General features: G+C 39.0%; 1 protein-coding gene across 4 annotated transcripts in view; it reads left to right on the plus strand.

Moving 5' to 3' along the window:
* Window positions 1–17,242, plus strand: part of opcml (opioid binding protein/cell adhesion molecule-like) — a 1,024,953-nt gene that overhangs the window by 72,039 nt on the left and 935,672 nt on the right. The gene's annotated exons all lie outside the window — the stretch shown is intronic.

Consider the following 17,242-nt stretch of genomic DNA (forward strand, 5'->3'; position numbering starts at 1 on the left):
GATTGACCATGATTACAGGTAGTTCTTCTATAACACCATAGCTGCATTCCAGGGAAACCTCGCTTCATAGAAAATCGCTTAATAGAAATAATGGGGCCGATGGGAAAGGTCAGGTTAGGGGCAGACGAAATCACTCAAAAATCACCCAAAAGTGTAACACAAAGTACAGAACAGCCTGAATGAAGGTTGAAACCACATTTGTTAAGAAACAAAAGTAAATTTAACACATTACATTTAAAATATGTAAAGCTGCAGTCTGTACAGTACCTCTCACAGAAAGCTGCTCTGTCAGCAGCTGATACTGGTGCATGCAGAGAACAGCACTAAACCAGCGCTGACATCATGCATGTGCAGAATGAGGCACACAAACCCAATCCCTGCTGGATTCATGCTATTGCCAATGGAGGTAAGTGATCTCAAAATATTGTCCCCTAATTGTTCAGCAATGATATGACCAATTCGTGCTGCCAAAACACACGTTATCCAGGGATTACCTGTACACGGTTTCCATTAGACACCCTTTTAATTCCAGATTTTTATTTACACCATGATGCCAAAGAATTTAGGTTCTGGATTAGTAGTCCAGTGACGTTATCACTGTGCCACAGCCACCTCAAATGTCCCAGTTACAAGATTCTGAGGTGGATAGACTTACTATTGTGAATTTATTATGTGCATCACATTTGGCTATTTGTGTCAGGGAGACCACTTCTGATATGGTCTGGGTGTGATCTGTTCACCTTCAACAAACCATCTGCTTCTAATTGCTACCTTTTTCCACCAGTGTAGCTGATGTTTTGAAAGTCAGTGTTGGTGAAGATTCAATCACCTCTCTGTTGAATGGCATTTCAAAGCTCAACGTTCCTGGTCATGAACAATTAAAGAAGAAAAATCCAGTTGAAAACAAAGATGATGGAAAGTAATGGTTTCTTTTGTGCACAAAAGTGATATTAAGGAGGCAGTAATATATCCCTTAGGTCCTAGAAACCTAAGCCACTGTTAGTTTACTGACTATGTTCACAATTAACACATGCAAAACTTCAATAATCAACTCCATAATGTCTGGTTTTCTGTGCTTTTGCTAAGAATGGTGGTAGCTATTCTTCGTATTTGCAAGATCTGAATTTGAATCTGTCATTACGTGAAACATTTCTCATGTTTATTGTGTTGTAAATTCTTCCATCCTTCTCCACTTCCTGAAGCCATTGCATCGTGGGATTGCTTAACTTTGATGAAAAGAGTTGCCTTGACCATGTCCTTAGTGTGAAGGTGGATATGATAATTATTTATACTTGATCCAGTTGAGGTGTAAAAAAAAATCATCCAACACCTATAGTTCCTACCCATTGAATTTTGAAGTGTCTAGTGAAAGTAATTTGAGTTCCATGCTACTGTAATGAAGCATTTTTAGTTATGGATGGGTCAGTGGTGTTTGGTGCAATATGACAAAATGAAAAAAAGAATATTACACAACATTGAAAAGAATTAGTTCATGATTTCTTTTTCACCTGCAGACAATTGCAGCTGGTATGCTAAATAAGTTTGGAGAAAATGAGGACTGCAGATGCTGGAAGATCAGAGTCGAGAGTGCGGTACTGGAAAAGCACAGCAGGTTAGGTAGCATCTGAGGAGCAGCAGAATCGACGATTCGGGCATAAGCCCTTCATCAGGAATGAGGCTTGTGAGTTGGGGAGGAGAGATGAAAAAAGGTCTCGACCCCGACATCCAAGCCTCATTCCTGATGAAGAGCTTATCCTGAACCGTCGATTCTGCTGCCCCTCAGACACTACCTGACCTACTGTGCTTTTCCAGCATCACACTCCCAACTGCTAAATAAGTTTGTGAATATCAATGAGTATTGATGTTCAAAAGTGCGAAGAATAAGATTGAGCCCTGAATTGGAAAACATTCTTCCCTGAGGGAACATCATATTTCAGATCTTGCCAATTGGAATACTGAAATGTCAGAACTATTGGTGTAAAACAGCTTGCAATGGAAACTTGAAGATCTGTATGAAATCTAAGAGAGTAGGCCTATGTGTTTATACCTCTCTATCAGACATCACATGTGGGATTGTTTTTTTTCCAGTTTTAATAAGTATATTCAAACATGATGTAGAACAGCTAATACGGTTGGCAGTGTGGAATCAAAGAACAACAAGCAACAAAGAACAGTACAGCACAGGAATCGGCCTTTTGGCTGTCCAAGCCTGCACCACCACATTTTGCCCTTCCAAACTAAAACTGTCTTTGCTTCCAGGATCCGTATCTCTCTATTCCCTTCCTATTCATGTATTTGTCCAGGTGTCTCTTGAATGCTGCTATTGTGTCTGCTTCTACCATCTCCGCTGGCAGTGCATTTCAGGCACGCACCATCCTTTGTGTGAAAAATTTGCCTCATACATCTCTTTTACTCTTCACCGCTCACACCTTGAACCTGTGTCTCCTCGTAATTGACTCCTCCGCCCTGGGAAAAAGTCTCATACTTTCCACTCTATCCATGCCACTCACAATCGCATAAACTTCTATTAGGCTGCCCCTCAACGTCCTGTGTTCCAGTGAAACAAAAATGGAAGTCTGGTCAACCTTTCTTCAGAGCTAAAATCCCCCATACCAGGCAACATCCTGCTAAACTTTCTTCTGTACCCTCTCCAAAGCATCCACACCCTTCTGGTAGTGTGGTGACCTGAACTATATTCAATATTCCAAGTATGGTCTGACTAAATTTTATAAGGTGCAGCCATAAGCCTTCTTTACTACATTATCTACCTACACTGCCACCTTCAGTGATCTATGGACCTGTATACTGAGGTCCCTCTGCATATCAATACTCCTAAGGGTTCTACCTTTTACTGTATAATTCCTACCTGTACTTGATGTTCCAAAACGCATCACCTCACAGTTGTCTGGATTAAACTGCATCTTTCTTTTTTCTACCCATGCCTCCAACTGATCTATCCTGCTGTTTCTTCTGACAAGGAGAAAGGTGACCAGTGGTGTTCCACAGGGGTCAGTGTTGGGGACACTTTTGTTTGTAATATACATGAATGACCTAGAAGAGGGCACTGTTGGTATGATCAGCAAGTTTGCAGATGACACGAAGATTGGTGGAGTAGCAGAAAGCATAAGGGACTGTCAAAGAATACAGGAGGATATAGATAGACTAGAGAGTTGGGCGGAAAAGTGGCAGATATGTTTCAATCCAGACAAATGTGAGGTGATGCATTTCGGCAAGACTAATTCTAGAGCAAATTATACAATGAACAAAGAGTCTTGGGAAAAGTTGATGGGCATAGGGATCTGGGAGTGCAAGTCCATTGTACCCTGAAGGTTGCTGCACAGGTGGATAGAGTGGTCAAGAAGACATATAGTATGCTTGCCTTCATTGGATGGGATATTGAGTATAAGAGCTGGCGAGTCATGTTAAAATTGTACAGGGTGTTGGTTCGGCCGCATTTGGAATACTGTGTACAGTCCTGGTCGCCACATTATCAAAACGATGTGGACACTTTGAAGAGGGTGCAGAGAAGGTTTACGAGGAAGTTGCCTGGTAAGGAAGGTGCTAGCTATGAAGAGAGGTTGAGTAGGTTAGGTTTATTTTCATTAGAAAAAAGGAGATTGAGGGGGGAACCTGATTGAGGTTTACAAAATCATGAAGGGTATAGACAGGGTGGATAGAGACAGGCTTTTTTCCAGGGTGAAGGATTCCATAGTGAGAGGTCACGCTTTCAAGGTGAGAAGTGGAAAGTTTAAGGGGGGTACACATGGCAAGTACTTCACACAGAGGGTGGTAGGCCTCTGGAACGCATTGCGAGCGGAGGTGGTAGAGGCAGGCACGGTAGATTCATTTAAGATGCGTCTGGACAGATGCATGAGGAGGTGGGGAGCAGAGGAATACAGATGCTGAGGAATTGATCAACAGATTTAAACAGTACATTTGGATTGGTTCAGGCTTGGATCCTGTTCCTGGGGTGTGAATTTTCTTTGTTCTTTGTTTGACAATCCTTTTCACTATCCGCAACTTCACCAATCTTTGTATCATCTGCGAACTTCCTAATTAGACCAGTTGCATTTTCCTCCAAATCATTTATGTGATCATGAACAGCAGAGGTCACACTACTGATGCCTTTGGAATACCATGAGTCACAAACTTCCATTTCAATAAACATCCTTCCACTGCTACCCTCTGTCACCTATGACTAAGCCAATTCTGTATCCAACTTGCCAGTTCACCCTAAATACTATGTGACTTCACCTTTTCCAGCAGTCTGCCATGAGGGACCTTGTCAAAGACCTGTGAGAAGATTAAAGAGGGAAGTCTAGATTATTTTCTTCGATTCCAGCCATTGTATTGTGGGTCCTTGCAGCATAACTAGAATGCCAATGTGTAGTAGTTTATTTGCACTATGGTGAATCAAATGCAATCTAATGTGAAGGGTATGCTCTGTTTTGGAGTTAAGTGAAGATCTTATTCTGAATTTTCACAAATTGAGCTCAGTTAGTTCTTGTCATTTGAATTTTGACATTCCTCAAATGCAGTGAAGTTGCACTGACAACTAGGTAGCACTGAGGAGTATCCCAGGAACAGCAGAATTACACAGACAACAAATATTAACTTGTGTGGTCCCTATTGCAGCAATCCCTGACCCATGAACATTCTTGTGCACTTAGTGACCATTTACTCTATAGATTCCCTAACTTGTCAAGAATGTTTTATTAAGTTTCAATTCTTACTTAGCAAAAATACTATGAAGCGATTTCTACTTTTTGAAGGAAGTGAGTCAGGTTTATAGGTAGGAACAAATTGTGAAATTCTTGATAGACTGCTAAATTTGTACTTTGAAGTGAAACTGCAACTTCAATTGTTCTCTGAAATCCTGCTAAGTATTAAATAATGAATATGCCAATGTGTCATATGTGGATACGATAGCCCAAAGGTCATGTCACTGGACTAGTATCCTGAGCACTTGGCTGATGTTCTGGGGACATGAATTTGAATCCCATTGTGAGTCTGGCAACAAAAGCCTGGTGGTCATGTAGTCATGATTTGGAGATGCTGGTATTGAACTGGGGTATACAAAGTTAAAAATCACACAACACCAGGTCATAGTCCAACAGGTTTAATTGGAAGCACTAGCTTTTGGAGCGCTTCTCCTTCATTACCTGATAAATGAGCAGCAATCCAAAGCCTAGTGCTTCCAATTAAACCTGTTGGACTGTAACCTGGTGTTGTGTGATTTTTAACGGTGACATTGTAATTTTTGTCAATTGCCTGTCATAAAAACCTATCAGGTTCAAGAATTTATTTAGCCAATCTAACGCACATGTGACTCCAGACACAGAGCAATGTGATTGACACTTAACTGTCTTGAAATGGCCAAGCTAGCCAGAGAGTTTTATCAAAAATCACTGCAAAGTTTAGAGAAAGGAATGAAATCTCACGGAAGAGCCAACATCAGTTTTGACACTGGTAGAAAATATGGCATGCCAATCCTGTCAAATCCGCAAAGTATTCCTTGCTAATGTTAGGCAGCTTGTGCAGAATTACCCCACAGATTTGTCTATCAAGAGTGACATAAACATACTTCCAAACAATTTCATAGGCAATACTATTACCATCCCTGGTATACTCTGTTCTGCCGGTCGGAAACATCAGACAAAATGGAGTTGCTCTGCGAGTCCACAATCTTGACTGTGATCCAAGATGTCTCATGGCATCAGGTCAATACGAACAAAGAAAGCACCACCCATCCACCTGCTCCTCCATATTAAACACCATGTGGAAAGTACACTGAGAGTGGCAAAGGAATAGAATATACTTTGGGTGCAAACTTCAATATCCATCACCATCAGTGACTTCGTAGCATCTGTACTGATGCAACTGGCTGAGTCTTTAAAGGATGTTACTGCTAGACTGGGATCGAGGCAAGCGTTGAGGGGACCAATAAAAGTGAAAACTTAAAGAAAAGTAGAACTTATTGGACAGACTCAGCAGGTCTGATAGCATCTGTGGAGGGAAAGCAGAGTTAATGATTCAGCTTCAGAACCCTTCTTAAGAAGAGTCACATTAATTCCACTTTTCTCTCCACAGATGCTGCCAGACCTGCTATGTTTTGCCAGTAATGTATATTTTTGGTTTCAGATTACCAGAATCCACAGTTCTTTGTTTTAGCTTAGAGGGAAATGGTGATGTTCTGGGGACATGAATTTGAATCCCATTGTGAGTCTGGCAACAAAAGCCTGGTGATCATGTTGTGGATGTGTCTGAACATGAAAGTGTTGGTAGAAGTGAATATCGCATAATCATTGCGGAAATGAAGCCCTGTTTTCACACTGAGAATACTCTTCATTGTGTTCAGCACCACTTTCACTCTGCTGAATTGGACAGAATTTGAACAGAACTGGCAATCCACATGCTTAAACTGGGCATCAGTGAATCAATGTGGACTATCAGCAGCAGTGGAATTATATTGAACCATAATCTGTAACCTCCTGGCCCAGCATACCTCCCACTCTACCATTGCCACAAACCATCAGATAACCCTGTTGTTGGAGGTCATGTAAGAAACAGCACCAAACATACCTAAAAATCCAATGACAGCTTGGTGAAGCCACAGGAATATTTACATTGCAAATAAAAACAGCATGCAAAATACAGGGCTAAGACATACAACAATGATTGGATCTGATCTAAGGTCTGCAAACCTGTGAGATGCTGTCACAAATGGTGGTCAACAATACAACAATCAGCATGAAGAGGAGGCTCCACAAATGTCCCTATCCACAATAATGGAGCAACCTAACAGATCAGTGCAAAAGACAAGGCTGAAACATTAGCATCCATCTTGATCCAGGTATTCCTAGTGGATGATCCATCTTGGCCTTCTCTTGCAGTCCCCTGTATTATAGATGCCAATCCTCAACCTATTAATTTCACTCCACATGATATCAAGAAGTGACTGAAGGCACCCTGGCTACTACAAAGAGCTCAGTGAGCACTGACAACATTCTGAAAAAGGCATTGAAGATTTGAGTTCAAGAACTGGCTGTGCCTGTAGTCAAGGTTTTCTAGTATAGCTGCAACATCTACTCCTTTCCATAAAACAAGACAAATCCAACCCAGACTACTTTTTCCCCAAAAGCCTACTTTTTATCATCAGAAAAGTGATGAAAAGGAGTCATGGACAGTGTTGTTGACTGATAATTGCAAAGGAATAACCTGCTGACTGCACACAGTTTAGATTCTGTCAGGGCCACTCAGCTCCTGACCTCATTGCAGTCTTGGTCTAAACTAGACAAAACAGCTGCACTTCAGAGGTGAGGTGAGGGTGACTGCCTGAAACATTAAAGCAGCACTTGATCAAATATGGCATCAATGAGCCCTAGCAACACTGGAATCAAGTAGAAAACTGTTGGCTGATTGGAATTACATCTAGTATGGAAGAAAATAGGTTGTAACTGTTGGTAATTAATCATTTCAGTCCCAAGACACCACTGCACGAATTCCTCAGGCTCTGCCCTACTATCATCAACAGTTTCATCAATATCTTTCCCTTCATTATAAAGTCAGAAGTGGGGATGTTTGTTGATGATTGCACAGTGTTCAGCACCATTTATGATACTGAAACTCCAATTACATGCAAGAATTGGACATCATCCAGTCTTGGAATGGTTAGTGATAAGTATCACTTGTGTCAGGAAAGTGCCAGAAAAGTTTCATTTCCAATGAGAATCTAATCATCACTCTTCATATTCAGTGGTATTATTCCTGCTGAAATACCCGTTATCAACATCCAGGTGTTGTCATTGGCCAGAAACTGAATTTTGCCAGCCACACAAATCCTTTCGTTACAAGAGCGGGTCATAGATTAGAAATTCTGCATTGATGAATCCATCTTCTGTTTTCTAGTGCCTGTCCACCAGCTATAATGCATAAATCAGGGGTTTGGTGGATTACCCTCCATTTGCTTTGACCAGTAACAACTTACAAGAAGTACAATATGGTTGGTTCTCTGTCTCTACCTTCAATACTCATTCCCTTCACCACCAGTGTAAAGTGGCAGTAGCATTCATAATTAAGAGGAGGTACTGCAGTAATCCAACAAGTCTCGTCAATAGCACCTACCAAACCCAGAGGCTCTACTGCCCAGAAGGACAAAGCCAGCAGAAACATAACAACAACACCGCTGTGCTTTCTGCTCATTTGGGTTGATGGCTGGAATATATCGCAGAATGACACCAAAACTGCAGTTTACTCCCTGAATCACCTTGCTTCCATGCCATACCCTATGCTTGCAAAATGATACCCCTCAAGCTAATTAATCATCTCTCTCTAATGAAGCCTTGTGCATCTGATTTGTGTTTAGTGACTAGTTGCCCTTTTGATGCTAATATATATTGTACATTGTAACTTCAAACTTCACTCTTCTAATATTAAATCTTCATGGTGAGTGAGACACTAACTATAAGTGTTCTATTTTCCTGCACATTAAGGTATGGAGATCATTAATACTTAAATAAAAACAACATCTTAATATTGAGATAGATGCTGATCATAATCTGCAACAGAAGCAATACAGAAAAGAAAATGGGCAGGCTTTATTTCTCTCTTTCAATAGAAGCTTGTTTTTGTTTTGTTTGTGAAATGTGGTGTTACTGGCAAGGCCTCATGTATTGTCATCTCCTGTAGCTCCCAGAAAATGTTGAGGAAAGAGGGTAGTTCACTTCAGACAAGAGTCCAACACACTAGCGTGGAACTGGAGTCACCTATAGACCATACCAGCTGAGCAGGGCAGTTTTCACTTCCAATTGGGGATGAGTGAACCAATTATGCTTTTACAAAATACATGGATGCCTATCCCCCCACTCCAAAAAGCAGCATTTTTGTTTCAAACTGAATCCCATTTTTCAAAATGTCATAAAAAGAGAAACCTTGTTTCCAATTGATCTGGATTTACAGGGCAAAAACTATTTTCAATGCAGCAATAAATTGGCTGTAAGAATGCCTTATGTGTGAAATGGGATATCAGAGCATTAGGGAGTTCTTATGTTAGACCTGAGGCACTGTACTGGGGCAGATAATGAGAGTTTTATTCTGAATTTTATTGATATTATTGTCTGATCTTGACGCTGATGGAGGACTTGAAGTTGGAGGGAGAAAATAAACTTAAATTTCCTACTTCTATCTTTCTCATGCCTTGAGACAAAGAAAAAATCATTCAGAAATAACATTTAGGAGAGTACTTCTGTTCAAGTAGCCACAAGGGAAAGAGGAGGAGACTGAGAAGAAAAATCAAAAGCCATGATTTGATTGCTTCAGAACAAGGATTGACCTTTTAATAAGCTAATCGCTCAGACATTAGTTTAGTATCGCTTTGTCTTTCACTTCATTCAAATTCATCTGTATAGAAAGAGGGATCTTTGAACATTACACAAATTTTGAAAATCTGCATTCTTTCCTTTGTTGCCTTCTCAGCACTGAAACTGTGGAACTGTTCCATGGACAGAAAATATGACGCTCACCAATAATAGCAAGCCATCTGTATCCAAGCTGTTCAGCACCAATTATCAAAATGCTATTTTGTTATATTCCTAGCTGTGAAAAGCTGATACCAATTGCCCCAGGCTTGTAATTCATAACAGGCTTCAGTTTTCAGAATTCACTTTTCATTAGGATTCTGATTGTTCAGCTAATAGTCATGCAGTACATTTGAAAGCTTGCAGCACAACCAAAATAACATCATGCCCAGACTTTGCTGGCATTAATTCAACCTGCCTTGAACATCTCAAGGCAAAACAAAAACCCTCTGATATCATCATGCTGCAGCTCGCAAGACTTAAGCTCATATTAATTGCTATGTCAGATGTAGTAGTGCATTTTACATGTGCTGGCAGTCCAGTACTACCAATAGTGTCATCATAGCTGCTTATAGAAAGTCTCTAAAGTTTAATGTTTTCAGGTTTACATAGATACTAAGACAGTTTTCTTGAGATGTATTTGACATGAATTTCGATAGATGTATAAGGTCACAGGTTTTCTTCCACTGGTTTCTAACACCCTAGCATTCTTTAATTTGTACCTGATTCAGCCAAGAGGGAAAAATAGGTGATATTCAGACTCAGGAGAGGGGGCTCCAAATTGAGCTTATAACTGGGGACCATCCTTAAGGTGGACTTGAGTCGTGGCCAATCAGAACAACATTGTCCCTTTGGGGAGCAACTCTGAGGCCCTGCTACTCCAATTACAGACTACTTCATTTCCAGGTTTGCTGCTGATAGGTGCATGAACAAGCAGGATAGGATCAGCCTGTGATTGGAGATATGATGTAGAAGACAAGTAAATGTGGTGAGCATGTCCCAGCACATCCGATCAGCTTGGCTCTTGGTCTCAGAGATTGCAGTCATAAAGATTTGTGGGTGTCACCTGCTAAGGGACTTGTGGGATGGTATTGTGCACGTGGTGAGGAAATTAGAAAGCTCAAAGAGAAAGGGGATGCAGAAAGGAGGAGATCAAAACGATTGGTAAGAAAAGTGAGAGGCCACAAAAGATGACTGGGGATAGGGAAGGGTGAAGCTACATGGAGGAAAAGAAGGAGGCTGTAAGGGGTTAGGGCAGTGAGGATTTGGAAGCTGCAATCAGTGGGGTGAGAAGGAAATTGGGTGGCTACTTGGGGGGTGGGGGGGTTGGGAGTGACAGGGTGGGGTTGGGGGTTACATGGGTTAACAAGAACAAAGTTACAAAGGATCTGAGCCAAAGGAGGAGGCTGCAGGGAATGGTGAATCAAAGGAAGAGGTTGCTCAACAGGGAGAAGAGGAAGTTGAAAATAGGAGATAACAAAGAACTTTTGGTTGAAAAGGGGTGAACAGAGCAGGAATGCTCATTTACCTGAGAACTAGGAAAACAATAATTACTGAAGTAAGTAATTCCTTGAAATTTATTGCAGAATCTCTACTTTAAGGATTCATGAGACCAGGAACTACTTTTGGGGAGAATTGTAATGGATGCCACTATAACTAATACTGTTACATACTAAATAATAATTCAGATTGAGATCTGAAATGTATTAAAATGGTTGTAACCATTTGTTTTGAATGCTCTGCTTTTCTTACGCTGCGGTAGAAAGGCATTCACTGTAATGTCAGCAGTCCATGGAAGGAGCACTTATGGTGAGTTTTAAAAATTGTTTTGAAGTATCTGTCAGTTATTTTGAAAAAAAAACCTTTGTTTATTGACGCCACCAATTTAAACGCTAAGGTGTTGAGGATATCAGTAATTGCATTGTGTGTTGTGGAGTTTGGATTAATGAGAGTTGATAATTAAGGATATTGATGAATTCTCCTAATTCTGATTCCAATGACCCCATATACCAATCCAAATCTCAACCATATTGTTATTTTGTGGTTACATCATTGATTAATTTAGTTAGTGAGAATGAAGGTGGAGCCTCTGATCATAAAAAAGTAGTTTCTGAAAATCAATAAGTAGCCCTTGACAAAATCATGAGAAGAGTCCTCAAAAATGATCATTTTGATATAGATAAGTTCAAAGAACCAGAAGTAGCAGAATAATAAGAATGACCAAATTGTTTACAAAATGCATTAAACTGAAAACTCAGCTTTCTGCACAGAGAGGCATCAAATATATGAGTGACAAAGTTACTTTGCTGAACCTAGATAAGATATTTCTGCCCCAATGTGACAATGGTTTCCAATTTCGAGCACCAGAAGATTATGAAGGCTGGGGAGAGAGTTCAGAAAGGACTTAAGAGAATGGCTCCTAGGATGAGGAGTTGCAAAGAAGCTGAGGTTACTTTTCTCAAAACCAAAAAACCTGATGGAATTTGATGGAGGTGCAGAAATTATGAAGGATTTCAATACAACAAGTAAAAATGTTTTTTTGCAATGCTGAAGGTTAATTACATGACCCAGATTTACCTTAATTTAAATAGTTTGCTGAATGCAAAAAAAGAGAAATATTTACACAAATAGTGGTTAGGACTTAGAAAGCAGCCCCTCTTTGAAATTGATGGATAGAGGTGCAATCCAGTGATCACAAAAAAGAAGATGAATAATTGTAATAAAACAAAATTGAAAATAATGGGTGGTGTGGAGACAGTGGTAAAATTGTCTGGATTTCTCTTCAATAAAACTAGTACAGACTTAATCAACTAAAAATAAACATGTCTAATCCAGCAGTTTATAACATTAATAATTGAATCTCTAATCCCTGAATAAACTCCTTCTTATACACACACAGACAGGGAAGATAACACACATGGATGCAGGGGGGAAAACTGGAAGGACATTTCAATATTCTTTGTCCACAAGTTCTGTTGAGTTGGATCTTACTGAACCAATTTTTTTTCATGGAATCTCATTACTAAATGCTTCCATTGTTTTGCAGAAGGCACAGGGTGGCTGGTTCACTTGTAAAATTAATGTGACTTATCAGTTAAAAATCACAGCTTACAGTAACAGCTGAAGGAATGATTAATTGGTTTTCTTCAGGCTTAAAGTGAGTTTTGACTGCAAGAAACAGAGCACTGCTTCCATGCTAGTGGAGATTAAATCATTTCACTGCATCTTCTTTCCAGCTCCAAGATGTTCAGTGATTTGGCAACCAGTCAACATGGCTGTTGGCAGGCAAAAAGCCGTTGTTCACCATAACTGGTCACTAGTCCAATGACCAATCAACTTCTCTTTGTCTAGCCAACTGTATCGAAACACTTAACCTCTCAGCTCCTGTTTGTCTGCAACCATTTTGATTATTGTATGTTCAAGTAGCTGTTATAATGCTTGTCATGGATGTTGGTTCACTTGCTTTTCAGAACATGCAGTTGATTCTTTCAACACTGGTTTTGAAATAGTTCTTTCTCAGTTTAGTCCAGAATTTTAAAAAAAACACAATGAAAAGACATTTTCCTGACAATATTGATTCCAATAGATGTCTTATTGTGTCTAAAATGGAAACAGGCACCCTCATACATTTAGGAAGAAGCATGACCATGTGAAATTAATTTTGCTTTTTAATTTTGAATTTGTAAAAACAGTGACTGAACTGATTTTTTCTGTATTCTTGAACAGAAAAGACAATAGTCCTTTCTGAGAAACTTTCATTCCATAATGAATATGTGCCTTGAAACCAATGTTTTGACATTATTAGTCTAGAATTGGATTTTGTGAAAGCATATTAGAGCATGAAGAACATAAAATTCTGAAAAGTAGATTTCTACTGTGATTTCTCTTGAACAATTGAGTTTCTCATCTTAATCATCATTCTTGCAAACTGCTGAGTGGAAGCCAGATCATGTCATAGGCAGGAAGAAAATATGTACTTTACTGTTTTTCACTGCTACTGTAACTGTTGGTAAATGTGCAATGATTTGTCATTTTCCAATAAAATGCAAATGCTTAATTTGTATTTAAATGCTAAATTTAGCACAGTCTCACATAACCATCTGGCCTACTTCCATTCTGTTATTTACTTTCATATTTCTTATTCTCCAAAATTGTTTAGTTTAAATGGAAGCCTTCTGTTGTTTCCAAATAAGTTATCATAAATGTTTTTAGTGAGAAAGCATTTTCAGTACCTTACGTCAGTGCTTCCCAAACCTTTTCCTTCTGTGGTCCCATCTTGAGATCGATCACAATCCCTTAATGGGAAATGAATATGAGGGAGATGGGAAATGCAGGACTATAAGGGGAGGAGGTGGCAGTGCTGAGAGGGCAGAGGGATATGACTGTTCGAAGCCAGTCAGAGTCCCAGGCAACAGTTGCTGCCACAGAATTCATGGTCTCACTTGGTATCTTGACGTACACTTTGGGAAGTGCTTTCTTAAGTAATTGTCACTTACCTTTAAGAATAAAGAAAATGTGAGTTGAAAGTAGTCCAACTAATCTGCCTTCCTTCCTGGTCATCCCATTATGCAATGATAGTAGAGTTACTGATTTCTGTCAGACTCAAAAGTTGCATTACCAAGACCTCAGTGCATGGCTTCACTTCATCCAAATCCATACTCAATCATTATTTTGAAAATATCAATTTTGACAAAATCGTTTGCATTCCAGGCATGACATTTTGTCTGGGACACTGCAAAAGTAACTGTCCGGACTTAAGCTTTGAATATAATACATGAACAGAAATACCAAGTTGAATTAATTTTGCTTAATTGCTTCTTGCAGTAAAATAACCAGGACACATGGTTCTGATATTGATGTTGATCTCATTAACAGAGAAATTGTTCCAGAGTGTGTGTATGTGTGTGTGTGTGTATTACTGCTCCTATTTGCTCTCCAGATTTACAAACACCCGATTTATAAATGCTTGCACTTACAAATGTGATCCCATACATGGATTTAAAATTTAAATTCCCAACATACGAACATCTTATGAATGTCTTCTCATTGTCCAAAATGGTGCTCTGACTTGTGAACAAATTGACTTGCTAAAGGACTACAGAATGGAACCCATTTGCAACTGCGGGGACTATGTGTATTCCTATAACACAGAGAGAAGCAATTGCCAATCTAGAGAAACTTTGAAAAGTAATTCATCTTTAGGGGGAATTTGAGCAGTAGTTGCAAAAGACAGGCCATAGATGTTAAACTGAGACATACCTGATTGCCTGTGGTCTATAGCTGTAACTATGATACTTCTAATCACCTAACTTGACTGCTTTTAGCCTCAAGTGAATAGCTCATCAGTGACTTCCAATTAGAAACAATTGTTAATGTCCAGGGACTTTCATTAAGGAAATTAACTACAGCTTTTTTTTAATGTTGTAGGCAGTGTTGTTTGATTTTTATGCATTTGTTTTTAAATAATTACATTGGAGAACCTTCAATATTGCATGGAGGGTTGTTTAGTTTATTGAAGTAAATGACAGTAATAAAGAAAGCATTCAATAATTTCAATGTCATGATTTGGGAATCAGATATAATTCAGATGCACAATCACTGTTGACCTTGTTAGCTTTGTAATGGAAGGAATGATAGTTGCCAATCCATCTGCTGTAATAAGACTACTGAATGGAATATGTGAAAAATTCAAATAAGTTGTCACTTTACAATTTCTAATCAATGATCATACATTGTGATTGCTGAATTATAATTTCATGTCGAAAATTACTCTTTCCTGAATGAGTAACAGCAGACTCTATGTATTATCGATGCTCATAAAATATATGATTGGATTAGGTATTTGTGAACTGCTCCAACTGAATATGTTTTAAATAGACTGTGAGCATTCAATGAAGATTGTGTAGTGTGTTCCTGTGTCCCTTGTGTGACCTGTAATCTGCACACTGCTCCATCAGAATTGTATTTCTAAATGATGCTCCAGCAAAACAAGTACAGGATCCTTCAGTTATTCATCTGCCATCTCAAGTTGAAAATCTTCAATTTGCGTGGTTACCATTATCATGCCAGAGATAAACACAATGAACTTTGGATACTGGAAATCTGAAACAAAGACAGAGTCACTGGATTTGAAATGCTGCCAAACCCACTGGGTTTCTTCATCATAAATGCCATGCTATTTCAGATGTGCTTGCTCAACACATGTAGTGTTGGTATGAAGGTATTTTGCTTGGAAATGACTGTACAGTTTTGGAGAGGGTGTATCATTAATCTGGTATCAATTCCCAACCTGATCCTGAGCAAAAAAAAATTAAGGAATTGGATTTGGCCTTTCCATCTGATTTCCAAATCAGAAGATAAGCTTGTTGTGATAATAAAATTGCATTGGGCTCTTCTTCTGCATGTTAGGTTTATTATGTCATTACACTTAACAACAAGGTTTCATTTCTTCTGGCTGCTTGAGTTATTCTTGCTGCTTTAGCATGGTTATCTGTGACAGGACTATAGTGGTCACTTTATACGTCACTTAGATCAACCTGTTTGAATGTATTGTGAGACAAGCAAATAAGACTTGAATCCAGATTTTTTGGCCCAGAAACAGGGACCCTATCACTTTGTCATAATATTGACTTCATTGTCTACTGTAACATTGTTCAAAAGGTGCACCAACTTTCTTTAACAAGGTATAGCTGCCACAGCAACCTGAGACAGACGAATGTGGTTTTTTTGGGCAAATGCTGGGGTTTTTGGAAGACACACCTGTTTTCTCTTTCCTGTCTTGTAATAACATACCTTGTTCAGAAAAACTCAGGTAACATTCTTTTTCATCAATTGTGACCATTTCTGTTTCCCAATCTATGCCTTGATCCCAATCATGTTGTGTCCCAGTTCCCCTCTCTACATTTTCTTCAGTTCCACTTTAACTAACTCTGCTTTGTGCTATTGTACAGCAACAATGCTTCAAAATTCTGTCATGTGAGTTATTACTTTTATTGTTTGATCATCCATACTGTTATGTAAAGAACAAATACTATCAAATCCTCTCAACTGATGACTATATCCTAATTTCTGGGTGTTAATCAGATACAGTCCACTCCCATACAGTGATGAGGCTTACAACTCACTTTGTCATTGTCATGGCTCAGTTTCTCACTGCCTTGCTATGCATTTGATTCCAATTCTGGGAATTTTCAGAAATCCTCATTAGTCAAGTGGTATAACAAACTGAAATCCATGCAAAGAAAATGGTCATGATAGTCAAGAGCTAAACACTCTTTTCCTGATGCTAGGTTCCTCTTCCTTTGGAACAGTAAAGACCGAACAGACCCAATTAAAAAATGACACTCATACAAGTATCCTAACCAGTAAAATGATGATATGATCTGGACTTCCTTAATTTGCAGTTAAAATTGTTCAAGAGAAAATAAGCCTTATATTATGCAGTGGCTGTCACAACACAAGCACATTTCAAATTGCTTTGCAACTATTGCTTCTCAGAGATCGTGGCCAGAGATTATGTTCAGGTCGGGGCATTAGTATCAACTTGCTCATTGAAGAAACCATTTTGGTTGTTTTTGAATTTTGTCACAGGATATCTGTATCCAGCTAACAGTTAGGTTAGAGATTGAGTTTAATGCCCCTTCTGAAATGTATACTTTCAGAATTCTACAAACTCCTCATTACTACAGTTTTCCTCAACTCGTGTTTGAATTCACAACTTTGAAAACAAGAATATTAACACCATACCAGTACTTTCTGGGTGAGATCGTTGTATCTTTTTAAAAATTGTGGCTGAACTGGAGTTATAAGAAAAAGATACTTGGAGCTTAATTTGCATTAGCAAAGCTGCAATTAAACATTGATTTGAATGTTAATTGCCTCACTCC

Source organism: Hemiscyllium ocellatum, chromosome 29, assembly GCF_020745735.1.
Source record: "Hemiscyllium ocellatum isolate sHemOce1 chromosome 29, sHemOce1.pat.X.cur, whole genome shotgun sequence".
NCBI lineage: Eukaryota > Metazoa > Chordata > Chondrichthyes > Orectolobiformes > Hemiscylliidae > Hemiscyllium > Hemiscyllium ocellatum.